Source organism: Triturus cristatus, chromosome 5_1 (genome assembly GCF_964204655.1).
Source record: "Triturus cristatus chromosome 5_1, aTriCri1.1, whole genome shotgun sequence".
NCBI lineage: Eukaryota > Metazoa > Chordata > Amphibia > Caudata > Salamandridae > Triturus > Triturus cristatus.
In genome coordinates this window covers 924,335,517-924,352,278 of record NC_140587.1, presented here as the reverse complement: position 1 = coordinate 924,352,278, position 16,762 = coordinate 924,335,517, and the positions used below count along the sequence as shown (strand labels likewise).

The 16,762-nt window shown below is 33.7% G+C and overlaps 11 non-coding genes across 11 annotated transcripts; all 11 read right to left on the bottom strand.

The window, feature by feature from the left end:
- Nucleotides 1-192: 192 nt before the first annotated feature.
- Nucleotides 193-266, bottom strand: TRNAI-AAU (transfer RNA isoleucine (anticodon AAU)). Its single transcript has one exon. It is a non-coding gene; the product is annotated as a tRNA-Ile (tRNA).
- A 1,973-nt stretch (nucleotides 267-2,239) lies between these two features.
- TRNAI-AAU (transfer RNA isoleucine (anticodon AAU)) lies at nucleotides 2,240-2,313 on the bottom strand. The gene has a single exon. It is a non-coding gene; the product is annotated as a tRNA-Ile (tRNA).
- Nucleotides 2,314-2,836: 523 nt separating this feature from the next.
- On the bottom strand, nucleotides 2,837-2,910 carry TRNAI-AAU (transfer RNA isoleucine (anticodon AAU)). The gene has a single exon. It is a non-coding gene; the product is annotated as a tRNA-Ile (tRNA).
- A 2,567-nt stretch (nucleotides 2,911-5,477) lies between these two features.
- Nucleotides 5,478-5,551, bottom strand: TRNAI-AAU (transfer RNA isoleucine (anticodon AAU)). The gene has a single exon. It is a non-coding gene; the product is annotated as a tRNA-Ile (tRNA).
- A 3,742-nt stretch (nucleotides 5,552-9,293) lies between these two features.
- Nucleotides 9,294-9,367, bottom strand: TRNAI-AAU (transfer RNA isoleucine (anticodon AAU)). The gene has a single exon. It is a non-coding gene; the product is annotated as a tRNA-Ile (tRNA).
- Nucleotides 9,368-10,487: 1,120 nt separating this feature from the next.
- On the bottom strand, nucleotides 10,488-10,561 carry TRNAI-AAU (transfer RNA isoleucine (anticodon AAU)). The gene has a single exon. It is a non-coding gene; the product is annotated as a tRNA-Ile (tRNA).
- A 524-nt stretch (nucleotides 10,562-11,085) lies between these two features.
- TRNAI-AAU (transfer RNA isoleucine (anticodon AAU)) lies at nucleotides 11,086-11,159 on the bottom strand. The gene has a single exon. It is a non-coding gene; the product is annotated as a tRNA-Ile (tRNA).
- Nucleotides 11,160-11,682: 523 nt separating this feature from the next.
- Nucleotides 11,683-11,756, bottom strand: TRNAI-AAU (transfer RNA isoleucine (anticodon AAU)). The gene has a single exon. It is a non-coding gene; the product is annotated as a tRNA-Ile (tRNA).
- Nucleotides 11,757-12,538: 782 nt separating this feature from the next.
- Nucleotides 12,539-12,612, bottom strand: TRNAI-AAU (transfer RNA isoleucine (anticodon AAU)). Its single transcript has one exon. It is a non-coding gene; the product is annotated as a tRNA-Ile (tRNA).
- A 1,120-nt stretch (nucleotides 12,613-13,732) lies between these two features.
- On the bottom strand, nucleotides 13,733-13,806 carry TRNAI-AAU (transfer RNA isoleucine (anticodon AAU)). The gene has a single exon. It is a non-coding gene; the product is annotated as a tRNA-Ile (tRNA).
- Nucleotides 13,807-15,779: 1,973 nt separating this feature from the next.
- Nucleotides 15,780-15,853, bottom strand: TRNAI-AAU (transfer RNA isoleucine (anticodon AAU)). The gene has a single exon. It is a non-coding gene; the product is annotated as a tRNA-Ile (tRNA).
- Nucleotides 15,854-16,762: the final 909 nt, after the last annotated feature.

The window sequence follows — 16,762 nt, the reverse complement described above, 5'->3', positions numbered from 1 at the left end:
ATGAGAGATTTAGTTACTTAGTGTTAGAACTTACAACCATTAATGGATGTTCAAGGCACTTTAACATTAATATATAATTCCACATCTATATCAAATTGATTCAACTAATGATTCTAGCAGCTCTTGCTCCAAAGAGATATACAGATAACAAAGAGACAGAAGAAAAAGCATCTTTTATTTAACACAGAAACTTGGCCTGTACAGGGATCGAACCTGTGACCTTGGCGTTATTAGCACCACGCTCTAACCAACTGAGCTAACAGGCCGCCGTTCGTGCTGGGCTGGGGGACAAGCATATGAAGAATTGCTAATGTCAGTGAACCCCAGATAGTTTGAAAGCTTATTTTCAGCTGTTCACCCATAAGGTATATTTATGTATTATCGACATGAAGAAACAAATATCACAAAAAAATCAATACAAATGAGATTTTCAATCTTAGTGTTAAAACTTAGAACCATTAATGTATTTTCCATGTGGTTTAGCAATAAATAACAGTTCATCATCTATATTAAATTAATTCATCTACTCATTCTATCAGCTTCTGCTCAAGGGAAATATAGATTTAAACAAGATACAGAAGAAAATGCATCTATTTCAACATTAAAGCAGCGTTAAGTGTTTTCTTGGAGAGTGGTAGAAAGTATGTTCTTGGCATTTTTAACTTCATGTTCTAACAGAATCAGATAATAGGCTTACTATATTTATAGCATACTACTGAAGAAATAACAGATGATGAAGTGCTACTGATTGTTAACCCGAGATAGATGGAAATCTTATATTCAGCTGTTTACATTCATGGTGTCTTTAAGCATTATCAAAAAATCAAAACTAGACTTTCCTAAATTACTTGTAATAAATGGGAGATTAATTACTTAGTGTTAGAACTTTGAACCATTAATGGATGTTCAAGGCACTTTAACATTAATATGTAATTCCACATCTATATAAAATGTATTAATCGAATCTTTCTAGCAGCTCTTGCTCCAAAGAGGTATACAGTTAACAATGAGAGATAAGAAAAAGCATTCTTTTAACTCAGACACCTGGCATGTACAGGGATCGAACCTGTGACCTTGGCATTATTAGCACCACGCTCTAACCAACTGAGCTAACAGGCCACTGTGTGCACAGTCATGGGGGACAAGCATATGAAGAATTGCTAATGTCAGTGAACCCCAGATAGTTTGAAAGCTTATTTTCAGCTGTTTACCCATAAGGTATATTTATATATTATCGACATGAAGAAACAAATATCACAAAAAAATCAATACAAATGAGATTTTCATTCTTAGTGTTAAAACTTAGAACCATTAATGTATGTTCTATGTGGTTTAGCAATAAATAACAGTTCATCATCTATATTAAATTAATTCATCTACTCATTCTATCAGCTCCTGCTCAAAGGAAATATAGAGCTAAACATCAGACAGAAGAAAATGCTTGTAATAAATGAGAGATTTAGTTACTTAGTGTTAGAACTTACAACCATTAATGGATGTTCAAGGCACTTTAACATTAATATATAATTCCACATCTATATCAAATTGATTCAACTAATGATTCTAGCAGCTCTTGCTCCAAAGAGATATACAGTTAACAAAGAGACACAAGAAAAAGCATCTTTTTTTTAACACAGAAACTTGGCCTGTACAGGGATCGAACCTGTGACCTTGGCGTTATTAGCACCATGCTCTAACCAACTGAGCTAACAGGCCGCGGTTTGTGCTGGGCTGGGGGACAAGCATATGAAGAATTGCTAATGCCAGTGAACCCCAGATAGTTTGAAAGCTTATTTTCAGCTGTTTACCCATAAGGTATATTTATATATTATCGACATGAAGAAACAAATATCACAAAAAAATCAATACAAATGAGATTTTCATTCTTAGTGTTAAAACGTAGAACCATTAATGTATGTTCTATGTGGTTTAGCAATAAATAACAGTTCATCATCTATATTAAATTAATTCATCTACTCATTCTATCAGCTCCTGCTCAAAGGAAATATAGAGATAAACATCAGACAGAAGAAAATGCTTGTAATAAATGAGAGATTTAGTTACTTAGTGTTAGAACTTACAACCATTAATGGATGTTCAAGGCACTTTAACATTAATATATAATTCCACATCTATATCAAATTGATTCAACTAATGATTCTAGCAGCTCTTGCTCCAAAGAGATATACAGTTAACAAAGAGACACAAGAAAAAGCATCTTTTTTTTAACACAGAAACTTGGCCTGTACAGGGATCGAACCTGTGACCTTGGCGTTATTAGCACCACGCTCTAACCAACTGAGCTAACAGGCCGCCGTTCGTGCTGGCCTGGGGGACAAGCATATGAAGAATTGCTAATGTCAGTGAACCCCAGATAGTTTGAAAGCTTATTTTCAGCTGTTTACCCATAAGGTATATTTATATATTATCGACATGAAGAAACAAATATCACAAAAAAATCAATACAAATGAGATTTTCATTCTTAGTGTTAAAACTTAGAACCATTAATGTATTTTCTATGTGGTTTAGCAATAAATAACAGTTTATCATCTATATTAAATTAATTCATCTACTCATTCTATCAGCTTCTGCTCAAAGGAAATATAGAGATAAACATCAGACAGAAGAAAATGCTTGTAATAAATGAGAGATTTAGTTACTTAGTGTTAGAACTTACAACCATTAATGGATGTTCAAGGCACTTTAACATTAATATATAATTCCACATCTATATCAAATTGATTCAACTAATGATTCTAGCAGCTCTTGCTCCAAAGAGATATACAGATAACAAAGAGACAGAAGAAAAAGCATCTTTTATTTAACACAGAAACTTGGCCTGTACAGGGATCGAACCTGTGACCTTGGCGTTATTAGCACCACGCTCTAACCAACTGAGCTAACAGGCCGCTGTTCATGCTGGGCTGGGGGACAAGCATATGAAGAATTGGCAATGTCAGTGAACCCCAGATAGTTTGAAAGCTTATTTTCAGCTGTTTACCCATAAGGTATATTTATATATTATCGACATGAAGAAACAAATATCACAAAAAAATCAATACAAATGAGATTTTCATTCTTAGTGTTAAAACTTAGAACCATTAATGTATTTTCCATGTGGTTTAGCAATAAATAACAGTTCATCATCTATATTAAATTAATTCATCTACTCATTCTATCAGCTTCTGCTCAAAGGAAATATAGATTTAAACAAGATACAGAAGAAAATGCATTTATTTCAACATTAAAGCAGCGTTAAGTGTTTGCTTGGAGAGTGGTAGAAAGTATGTTCTTGGCATTTTTAACTTCATGTTCTAACAGAATCAGATAATAGGCTTACTATATTTATAGCATACTACTGAAGAAATAACAGATGATGAAGTGCTACTGATTGTTAACCCGAGATAGATGGAAATCTTATATTCAGCTGTTTACATTCATGGTGTCTTTAAGCATTATCAAAAAATCAAAACTAGACTTTCCTAAATTACTTGTAATAAATGGGAGATTAATTACTTAGTGTTAGAACTTTGAACCATTAATGGATGTTCAAGGCACTTTAACATTAATATATAATTCCACATCTATATCAAATTGATTCAACTAATCATTCTAGCAGCTCTTGCTCCAAAGAGATATACAGATAACAAAGAGACACAAGAAAAAGCATCTTTTATTGACCACAGAAACTTGGCCTGTACAGGGATCGAACCTGTGACCTTGGCGTTATTGGCACCACGCTCTAACCAACTGAGCTAACAGGCCGCCGTTCGTGCTGGGCTGGGGGACACGCATATGAAGAATTGCTAATGTCAGTGAACCCCAGATAGTTTGAAAGCTTATTTTCAGCTGTTTACCCATAAGGTATATTTATATATTATCGACATGAAGAAACAAATATCACAAAAAAATCAATACAAATGAGATTTTCAATCTTAGTGTTAAAACTTAGAACCATTAATGTATTTTCCATGTGGTTTAGCAATACATAACAGTTCATCATCTATATTAAATTAATTCATCTACTCATTCTATCAGCTCCTGCTCAAAGGAAATATAGAGATAAACATCAGACAGAAGAAAATGCTTGTAATAAATGAGAGATTTAGTTACTTAGTGTTAGAACTTACAACCATTAATGGATGTTCAAGGCACTTTAACATTAATATATAATTCCACATCTATATCAAATTGATTCAACTACTAGCAGCTCTTGCTCCAAAGAGATATACAGTTAACAAAGAGACACAAGAAAAAGCATCTTTTTTTTAACACAGAAACTTGGCCTGTACAGGGATCGAACCTGTGACCTTGGCGTTATTAGCACCATGCTCTAACCAACTGAGCTAACAGGCCGCTGTTCGTGCTGTGCTGGGGGACAAGCATATGCAGAACTGCTAATGTCAGTGAACCCCAGATAGTTTGAAAGCTTATTTTCAGCTGTTTACCCATAAGGTATATTTATATATTATCGACATGAAGAAACAAATATCACAAAAAAATCAATACAAATGAGATTTTCATTCTTAGTGTTAAAACTTAGAACCATTAATGTATGTTCTATGTGGTTTAGCAATAAATAACAGTTCATCATCTATATTAAATTAATTCATCTACTCATTCTATCAGCTCCTGCTCAAAGGAAATATAGAGATAAACATCAGACAGAAGAAAATGCTTGTAATAAATGAGAGATTTAGTTACTTAGTGTTAGAACTTACAACCATTAATGGATGTTCAAGGCACTTTAACATTAATATATAATTCCACATCTATATCAAATTGATTCAACTAATGATTCTAGCAGCTCTTGCTCCAAAGAGATATACAGTTAACAAAGAGACACAAGAAAAAGCATCTTTTTTTTAACACAGAAACTTGGCCTGTACAGTGATCGAACCTGTGACCTTGGCGTTATTAGCACCACGCTCTAACCAACTGAGCTAACAGGCCGCCGTTCGTGCTGTCCTGGGGGACAAGCATATGAAGAATTGCTAATGTCAGTGAACCCCAGATAGTTTGAAAGCTTATTTTCAGCTGTTTACCCATAAGGTATATTTATATATTATCGACATGAAGAAACAAATATCACAAAAAAATCAATACAAATGAGATTTTCATTCTTAGTGTTAAAACTTAGAACCATTAATGTATTTTCTATGTGGTTTAGCAATAAATAACAGTTTATCATCTATATTAAATTAATTCATCTACTCATTCTATCAGCTTCTGCTCAAAGGAAATATAGAGATAAACATCAGACAGAAGAAAATGCTTGTAATAAATGAGAGATTTAGTTACTTAGTGTTAGAACTTACAACCATTAATGGATGTTCAAGGCACTTTAACATTAATATATAATTCCACATCTATATCAAATTGATTCAACTAATGATTCTAGCAGCTCTTGCTCCAAAGAGATATACAGATAACAAAGAGACAGAAGAAAAAGCATCTTTTATTTAACACAGAAACTTGGCCTGTACAGGGATCGAACCTGTGACCTTGGCGTTATTAGCACCACGCTCTAACCAACTGAGCTAACAGGCCGCCGTTCGTGCTGGGCTGGGGGACAAGCATATGAAGAATTGCTAATGTCAGTGAACCCCAGATAGTTTGAAAGCTTATTTTCAGCTGTTCACCCATAAGGTATATTTATGTATTATCGACATGAAGAAACAAATATCACAAAAAAATCAATACAAATGAGATTTTCAATCTTAGTGTTAAAACTTAGAACCATTAATGTATTTTCCATGTGGTTTAGCAATAAATAACAGTTCATCATCTATATTAAATTAATTCATCTACTCATTCTATCAGCTTCTGCTCAAAGGAAATATAGATTTAAACAAGATACAGAAGAAAATGCATCTATTTCAACATTAAAGCAGCGTTAAGTGTTTTCTTGGAGAGTGGTAGAAAGTATGTTCTTGGCATTTTTAACTTCATGTTCTAACAGAATCAGATAATAGGCTTACTATATTTATAGCATACTACTGAAGAAATAACAGATGATGAAGTGCTACTGATTGTTAACCCGAGATAGATGGAAATCTTATATTCAGCTGTTTACATTCATGGTGTCTTTAAGCATTATCAAAAAATCAAAACTAGACTTTCCTAAATTACTTGTAATAAATGGGAGATTAATTACTTAGTGTTAGAACTTTGAACCATTAATGGATGTTCAAGGCACTTTAACATTAATATGTAATTCCACATCTATATAAAATGTATTAATCGAATCTTTCTAGCAGCTCTTGCTCCAAAGAGGTATACAGTTAACAATGAGAGATAAGAAAAAGCATTCTTTTAACTCAGACACCTGGCATGTACAGGGATCGAACCTGTGACCTTGGCATTATTAGCACCACGCTCTAACCAACTGAGCTAACAGGCCACTGTGTGCACAGTCATGGGGGACAAGCATATGAAGAATTGCTAATGTCAGTGAACCCCAGATAGTTTGAAAGCTTATTTTCAGCTGTTTACCCATAAGGTATATTTATATATTATCGACATGAAGAAACAAATATCACAAAAAAATCAATACAAATGAGATTTTCATTCTTAGTGTTAAAACTTAGAACCATTAATGTATGTTCTATGTGGTTTAGCAATAAATAACAGTTCATCATCTATATTAAATTAATTCATCTACTCATTCTATCAGCTCCTGCTCAAAGGAAATATAGAGATAAACATCAGACAGAAGAAAATGCTTGTAATAAATGAGAGATTTAGTTACTTAGTGTTAGAACTTACAACCATTAATGGATGTTCAAGGCACTTTAACATTAATATATAATTCCACATCTATATCAAATTGATTCAACTAATGATTCTAGCAGCTCTTGCTCCAAAGAGATATACAGTTAACAAAGAGACACAAGAAAAAGCATCTTTTTTTTAACACAGAAACTTGGCCTGTACAGGGATCGAACCTGTGACCTTGGCGTTATTAGCACCATGCTCTAACCAACTGAGCTAACAGGCCGCTGTTTGTGCTGGGCTGGGGGACAAGCATATGAAGAATTGCTAATGCCAGTGAACCCCAGATAGTTTGAAAGCTTATTTTCAGCTGTTTACCCATAAGGTATATTTATATATTATCGACATGAAGAAACAAATATCACAAAAAAATCAATACAAATGAGATTTTCATTCTTAGTGTTAAAACTTAGAACCATTAATGTATTTTCTATGTGGTTTAGCAATAAATAACAGTTTATCATCTATATTAAATTAATTCATCTACTCATTCTATCAGCTTCTGCTCAAAGGAAATATAGAGATAAACATCAGACAGAAGAAAATGCTTGTAATAAATGAGAGATTTAGTTACTTAGTGTTAGAACTTACAACCATTAATGGATGTTCAAGGCACTTTAACATTAATATATAATTCCACATCTATATCAAATTGATTCAACTAATGATTCTAGCAGCTCTTGCTCCAAAGAGATATACAGATAACAAAGAGACAGAAGAAAAAGCATCTTTTATTTAACACAGAAACTTGGCCTGTACAGGGATCGAACCTGTGACCTTGGCGTTATTAGCACCACGCTCTAACCAACTGAGCTAACAGGCTGCTGTTCATGCTGGGCTGGGGGACAAGCATATGAAGAATTGGTAATGTCAGTGAACCCCAGATAGTTTGAAAGCTTATTTTCAGCTGTTTACCCATAAGGTATATTTATATATTATCGACATGAAGAAACAAATATCACAAAAAAATCAATACAAATGAGATTTTCATTCTTAGTGTTAAAACTTAGAACCATTAATGTATTTTCCATGTGGTTTAGCAATAAATAACAGTTCATCATCTATATTAAATTAATTCATCTACTCATTCTATCAGCTTCTGCTCAAAGGAAATATAGATTTAAACAAGATACAGAAGAAAATGCATTTATTTCAACATTAAAGCAGCGTTAAGTGTTTGCTTGGAGAGTGGTAGAAAGTATGTTCTTGGCATTTTTAACTTCATGTTCTAACAGAATCAGATAATAGGCTTACTATATTTATAGCATACTACTGAAGAAATAACAGATGATGAAGTGCTACTGATTGTTAACCCGAGATAGATGGAAATCTTATATTCAGCTGTTTACATTCATGGTGTCTTTAAGCATTATCAAAAAATCAAAACTAGACTTTCCTAAATTACTTGTAATAAATGGGAGATTAATTACTTAGTGTTAGAACTTTGAACCATTAATGGATGTTCAAGGCACTTTAACATTAATATATAATTCCACATCTATATCAAATAGGCCTGGGCGGTAAATTCCGTTCCGCTCGCGGAATTTGCGGAATTTGCGGAATTTCGCGTTCCGCGGAGAACGCGAAATTGCTAAAAAGTCTGCTTTCCGCGATTTCGCGAAGTTTTTGCTTGTTCGCAATCTCAAAATGCATGTTCGCGAGATATTTCTCCCCGAGCACGCAAACAGCAATTGTGAACAGGAAAAAAGCATCGCGAACAAGCAATTCCGCGTGTTCGCGGAATTTCTGCGTGTTCGCGGAGATTTTTTACCGTTTCGCGGAGATTTGCGTAACGCAATTCCGCAAATTCCGCCCACCCCTAATATCAAATTGATTCAACTAATCATTCTAGCAGCTCTTGCTCCAAAGAGATATACAGATAACAAAGAGACACAAGAAAAAGCATCTTTTATTGACCACAGAAACTTGGCCTGTACAGGGATCGAACCTGTGACCTTGGCGTTATTGGCACCACGCTCTAACCAACTGAGCTAACAGGCCGCCGTTCGTGCTGGGCTGGGGGACACGCATATGAAGAATTGCTAATGTCAGTGAACCCCAGATAGTTTGAAAGCTTATTTTCAGCTGTTTACCCATAAGGTATATTTATATATTATCGACATGAAGAAACAAATATCACAAAAAAATCAATACAAATGAGATTTTCAATCTTAGTGTTAAAACTTAGAACCATTAATGTATTTTCCATGTGGTTTAGCAATACATAACAGTTCATCATCTATATTAAATTAATTCATCTACTCATTCTATCAGCTCCTGCCCAAAGGAAATATAGAGATAAACATCAGACAGAAGAAAATGCTTGTAATAAATGAGAGATTTAGTTACTTAGTGTTAGAACTTACAACCATTAATGGATGTTCAAGGCACTTTAACATTAATATATAATTCCACATCTATATCAAATTGATTCAACTACTAGCAGCTCTTGCTCCAAAGAGATATACAGTTAACAAAGAGACACAAGAAAAAGCATCTTTTTTTTAACACAGAAACTTGGCCTGTACAGGGATCGAACCTGTGACCTTGGCGTTATTAGCACCACGCTCTAACCAACTGAGCTAACAGGCCGCCGTTCGTGCTGTGCTGGGGGACAAGCATATGCAGAACTGCTAATGTCAGTGAACCCCAGATAGTTTGAAAGCTTATTTTCAGCTGTTTACCCATAAGGTATATTTATATATTATCGACATGAAGAAACAAATATCACAAAAAAATCAATACAAATGAGATTTTCATTCTTAGTGTTAAAACTTAGAACCATTAATGTATGTTCTATGTGGTTTAGCAATAAATAACAGTTCATCATCTATATTAAATTAATTCATCTACTCATTCTATCAGCTCCTGCTCAAAGGAAATATAGAGATAAACATCAGACAGAAGAAAATGCTTGTAATAAATGAGAGATTTAGTTACTTAGTGTTAGAACTTACAACCATTAATGGAAGTTCAAGGCACTTTAACATTAATATATAATTCCACATCTATATCAAATTGATTCAACTAATGATTCTAGCAGCTCTTGCTCCAAAGAGATATACAGTTAACAAAGAGACACAAGAAAAAGCATCTTTTTTTTAACACAGAAACTTGGCCTGTACAGGGATCGAACCTGTGACCTTGGCGTTATTAACACCACGCTCTAACCAACTGAGCTAACAGGCCGCCGTTCGTGCTGGGCTGGGGGACAAGCATATGAAGAATTGCTAATGTCAGTGAACCCCAGATAGTTTGAAAGCTTATTTTCAGCTGTTTACCCATAAGGTATATTTATATATTATCGACATGAAGAAACAAATATCACAAAAAAATCAATACAAATGAGATTTTCATTCTTAGTGTTAAAACTTAGAACCATTAATGTATTTTCTATGTGGTTTAGCAATAAATAACAGTTTATCATCTATATTAAATTAATTCATCTACTCATTCTATCAGCTTCTGCTCAAAGGAAATATAGAGATAAACATCAGACAGAAGGAAATGCTTGTAATAAATGAGAGATTTAGTTACTTAGTGTTAGAACTTACAACCATTAATGGATGTTCAAGGCACTTTAACATTAATATATAATTCCACATCTATATCAAATTGATTCAACTAATGATTCTAGCAGCTCTTGCTCCAAAGAGATATACAGATAACAAAGAGACAGAAGAAAAAGCATCTTTTATTTAACACAGAAACTTGGCCTGTACAGGGATCGAACCTGTGACCTTGGCGTTATTAGCACCACGCTCTAACCAACTGAGCTAACAGGCCGCTGTTCGTGCTGGGCTGGGGGACAAGCATATGAAGAACTGCTAATGTCAGTGAACCCCAGATAGTTTGAAAGCTTATTTTCAGCTGTTTACCCATAAGGTATATTTATATATTATCGACATGAAGAAACAAATATCACAAAAAAATCAATACAAATGAGATTTTCATTCTTAGTGTTAAAACTTAGAACCATTAATGTATGTTCTATGTGGTTTAGCAATAAATAACAGTTCATTATCTATATTAAATTAATTCATCTACTCATTCTATCAGCTCCTGCTCAAAGGAAATATAGAGATAAACATCAGACAGAAGAAAATGCTTGTAATAAATGAGAGATTTAGTTACTTAGTGTTAGAACTTACAACCATTAATGGATGTTCAAGGCACTTTAACATTAATATATAATTCCACATCTATATCAAATTGATTCAACTAATGATTCTAGCAGCTCTTGCTCCAAAGAGATATACAGTTAACAAAGAGACACAAGAAAAAGCATCTTTTTTTTTAACACAGAAACTTGGCCTGTACAGGGATCGAACCTGTGACCTTGGCGTTATTAGCACCACGCTCTAACCAACTGAGCTAACAGGCCGCCGTTTGTGCTGGGCTGGGGGACAAGCATATGAAGAATTGCTAATGTCAGTGAACCCCAGATAGTTTGAAAGCTTATTTTCAGCTGTTTACCCATAAGGTATATTTATATATTATCGACATGAAGAAACAAATATCACAAAAAAATCAATACAAATGAGATTTTCATTCTTAGTGTTAAAACTTAGAACCATTAATGTATTTTCTATGTGGTTTAGCAATAAATAACAGTTTATCATCTATATTAAATTAATTCATCTACTCATTCTATCAGCTTCTGCTCAAAGGAAATATAGAGATAAACATCAGACAGAAGAAAATGCTTGTAATAAATGAGAGATTTAGTTACTTAGTGTTAGAACTTACAACCATTAATGGATGTTCAAGGCACTTTAACATTAATATATAATTCCACATCTATATCAAATTGATTCAACTAATGATTCTAGCAGCTCTTGCTCCAAAGAGATATACAGATAACAAAGAGACAGAAGAAAAAGCATCTTTTATTTAACACAGAAACTTGGCCTGTACAGGGATCGAACCTGTGACCTTGGCGTTATTAGCACCACGCTCTAACCAACTGAGCTAACAGGCCGCTGTTCATGCTGGGCTGGGGGACAAGCATATGAAGAACTGCTAATGTCAGTGAACCCCAGATAGTTTGAAAGCTTATTTTCAGCTGTTTACCCATAAGGTATATTTATATATTATCGACATGAAGAAACAAATATCACAAAAAAATCAATACAAATGAGATTTTCATTCTTAGTGTTAAAACTTAGAACCATTAATGTATTTTCCATGTGGTTTAGCAATAAATAACAGTTCATCATCTATATTAAATTAATTCATCTACTCATTCTATCAGCTTCTGCTCAAAGGAAATATAGATTTAAACAAGATACAGAAGAAAATGCATTTATTTCAACATTAAAGCAGCGTTAAGTGTTTGCTTGGAGAGTGGTAGAAAGTATGTTCTTGGCATTTTTAACTTCATGTTCTAACAGAATCAGATAATAGGCTTACTATATTTATAGCATACTACTGAAGAAATAACAGATGATGAAGTGCTACTGATTGTTAATCCGAGATAGATGGAAATCTTATATTCAGCTGTTTACATTCATGGTGTCTTTAAGCATTATCAAAAAATCAAAACTAGACTTTCCTAAATTACTTGTAATAAATGGGAGATTAATTATTTGGTGTTAGAACTTTGAACCATTAATGGATGTTCAAGGCACTTTAACATTAATATATAATTCCACATCTATATCAAATTGATTCAACTAATCATTCTAGCAGCTCTTGCTCCAAAGAGATATACAGATAACAAAGAGACACAAGAAAAAGCATCTTTTATTGAACACAGAAACTTGGCCTGTACAGGGATCGAACCTGTGACCTTGGCGTTATTAGCACCACGCTCTAACCAACTGAGCTAACAGGCCGCCGTTCGTGCTGGGCTGGGGGACAAGCATATGAAGAATTGCTAATGTCAGTGAACCCCAGATAGTTTGAAAGCTTATTTTCAGCTGTTTACCCATAAGGTATATTTATATATTATCGACATGAAGAAACAAATATCACAAAAAAATCAATACAAATGAGATTTTCAATCTTAGTGTTAAAACTTAGAACCATTAATGTATTTTCCATGTGGTTTAGCAATAAATAACAGTTCATCATCTATATTAAATTAATTCATCTACTCATTCTATCAGCTCCTGCTCAAAGGAAATATAGAGATAAACATCAGACAGAAGAAAATGCTTGTAATAAATGAGAGATTTAGTTACTTAGTGTTAGAACTTACAACCATTAATGGATGTTCAAGGCACTTTAACATTAATATATAATTCCACATCTATATCAAATTGATTCAACTAATGATTCTAGCAGCTCTTGCTCCAAAGAGATATACAGTTAACAAAGAGACACAAGAAAAAGCATCTTTTTTTTAACACAGAAACTTGGCCTGTACAGTGATCGAACCTGTGACCTTGGCGTTATTAGCACCACGCTCTAACCAACTGAGCTAACAGGCCGCCGTTCGTGCTGGCCTGGGGGACAAGCATATGAAGAATTGCTAATGTCAGTGAACCCCAGATAGTTTGAAAGCTTATTTTCAGCTGTTTACCCATAAGGTATATTTATATATTATCGACATGAAGAAACAAATATCACAAAAAAATCAATACAAATGAGATTTTCATTCTTAGTGTTAAAACTTAGAACCATTAATGTATTTTCTATGTGGTTTAGCAATAAATAACAGTTTATCATCTATATTAAATTAATTCATCTACTCATTCTATCAGCTTCTGCTCAAAGGAAATATAGAGATAAACATCAGACAGAAGAAAATGCTTGTAATAAATGAGAGATTTAGTTACTTAGTGTTAGAACTTACAACCATTAATGGATGTTCAAGGCACTTTAACATTAATATATAATTCCACATCTATATCAAATTGATTCAACTAATGATTCTAGCAGCTCTTGCTCCAAAGAGATATACAGATAACAAAGAGACAGAAGAAAAAGCATCTTTTATTTAACACAGAAACTTGGCCTGTACAGGGATCGAACCTGTGACCTTGGCGTTATTAGCACCACGCTCTAACCAACTGAGCTAACAGGCCGCCGTTCGTGCTGGGCTGGGGGACAAGCATATGAAGAATTGCTAATGTCAGTGAACCCCAGATAGTTTGAAAGCTTATTTTCAGCTGTTCACCCATAAGGTATATTTATGTATTATCGACATGAAGAAACAAATATCACAAAAAAATCAATACAAATGAGATTTTCAATCTTAGTGTTAAAACTTAGAACCATTAATGTATTTTCCATGTGGTTTAGCAATAAATAACAGTTCATCATCTATATTAAATTAATTCATCTACTCATTCTATCAGCTTCTGCTCAAGGGAAATATAGATTTAAACAAGATACAGAAGAAAATGCATCTATTTCAACATTAAAGCAGCGTTAAGTGTTTTCTTGGAGAGTGGTAGAAAGTATGTTCTTGGCATTTTTAACTTCATGTTCTAACAGAATCAGATAATAGGCTTACTATATTTATAGCATACTACTGAAGAAATAACAGATGATGAAGTGCTACTGATTGTTAACCCGAGATAGATGGAAATCTTATATTCAGCTGTTTACATTCATGGTGTCTTTAAGCATTATCAAAAAATCAAAACTAGACTTTCCTAAATTACTTGTAATAAATGGGAGATTAATTACTTAGTGTTAGAACTTTGAACCATTAATGGATGTTCAAGGCACTTTAACATTAATATGTAATTCCACATCTATATAAAATGTATTAATCGAATCTTTCTAGCAGCTCTTGCTCCAAAGAGGTATACAGTTAACAATGAGAGATAAGAAAAAGCATTCTTTTAACTCAGACACCTGGCATGTACAGGGATCGAACCTGTGACCTTGGCATTATTAGCACCACGCTCTAACCAACTGAGCTAACAGGCCACTGTGTGCACAGTCATGGGGGACAAGCATATGAAGAATTGCTAATGTCAGTGAACCCCAGATAGTTTGAAAGCTTATTTTCAGCTGTTTACCCATAAGGTATATTTATATATTATCGACATGAAGAAACAAATATCACAAAAAAATCAATACAAATGAGATTTTCATTCTTAGTGTTAAAACTTAGAACCATTAATGTATGTTCTATGTGGTTTAGCAATAAATAACAGTTCATCATCTATATTAAATTAATTCATCTACTCATTCTATCAGCTCCTGCTCAAAGGAAATATAGAGCTAAACATCAGACAGAAGAAAATGCTTGTAATAAATGAGAGATTTAGTTACTTAGTGTTAGAACTTACAACCATTAATGGATGTTCAAGGCACTTTAACATTAATATATAATTCCACATCTATATCAAATTGATTCAACTAATGATTCTAGCAGCTCTTGCTCCAAAGAGATATACAGTTAACAAAGAGACACAAGAAAAAGCATCTTTTTTTTAACACAGAAACTTGGCCTGTACAGGGATCGAACCTGTGACCTTGGCGTTATTAGCACCATGCTCTAACCAACTGAGCTAACAGGCCGCTGTTTGTGCTGGGCTGGGGGACAAGCATATGAAGAATTGCTAATGCCAGTGAACCCCAGATAGTTTGAAAGCTTATTTTCAGCTGTTTACCCATAAGGTATATTTATATATTATCGACATGAAGAAACAAATATCACAAAAAAATCAATACAAATGAGATTTTCATTCTTAGTGTTAAAACTTAGAACCATTAATGTATGTTCTATGTGGTTTAGCAATAAATAACAGTTCATCATCTATATTAAATTAATTCATCTACTCATTCTATCAGCTCCTGCTCAAAGGAAATATAGAGATAAACATCAGACAGAAGAAAATGCTTGTAATAAATGAGAGATTTAGTTACTTAGTGTTAGAACTTACAACCATTAATGGATGTTCAAGGCACTTTAACATTAATATATAATTCCACATCTATATCAAATTGATTCAACTAATGATTCTAGCAGCTCTTGCTCCAAAGAGATATACAGTTAACAAAGAGACACAAGAAAAAGCATCTTTTTTTTAACACAGAAACTTGGCCTGTACAGGGATCGAACCTGTGACCTTGGCGTTATTAGCACCACGCTCTAACCAACTGAGCTAACAGGCCGCCGTTCGTGCTGGCCTGGGGGACAAGCATATGAAGAATTGCTAATGTCAGTGAACCCCAGATAGTTTGAAAGCTTATTTTCAGCTGTTTACCCATAAGGTATATTTATATATTATCGACATGAAGAAACAAATATCACAAAAAAATCAATACAAATGAGATTTTCATTCTTAGTGTTAAAACTTAGAACCATTAATGTATTTTCTATGTGGTTTAGCAATAAATAACAGTTTATCATCTATATTAAATTAATTCATCTACTCATTCTATCAGCTTCTGCTCAAAGGAAATATAGATTTAAACAAGATACAGAAGAAAATGCATTTATTTCAACATTAAAGCAGCGTTAAGTGTTTGCTTGGAGAGTGGTAGAAAGTATGTTCTTGGCATTTTTAACTTCATGTTCTAACAGAATCAGATAATAGGCTTACTATATTTATAGCATACTACTGAAGAAATAACAGATGATGAAGTGCTACTGATTGTTAACCCGAGATAGATGGAAATCTTATATTCAGCTGTTTACATTCATGGTGTCTTTAAGCATTATCAAAAAATCAAAACTAGACTTTCCTAAATTACTTGTAATAAATGGGAGATTAATTACTTAGTGTTAGAACTTTGAACCATTAATGGATGTTCAAGGCACTTTAACATTAATATATAATTCCACATCTATATCAAATTGATTCAACTAATCATTCTAGCAGCTCTTGCTCCAAAGAGATATACAGATAACAAAGAGACACAAGAAAAAGCATCTTTTATTGACCACAGAAACTTGGCCTGTACAGGGATCGAACCTGTGACCTTGGCGTTATTGGCACCACGCTCTAACCAACTGAGCTAACAGGCCGCCGTTCGTGCTGGGCTGGGGGACACGCATATGAAGAATTGCTAATGTCAGTG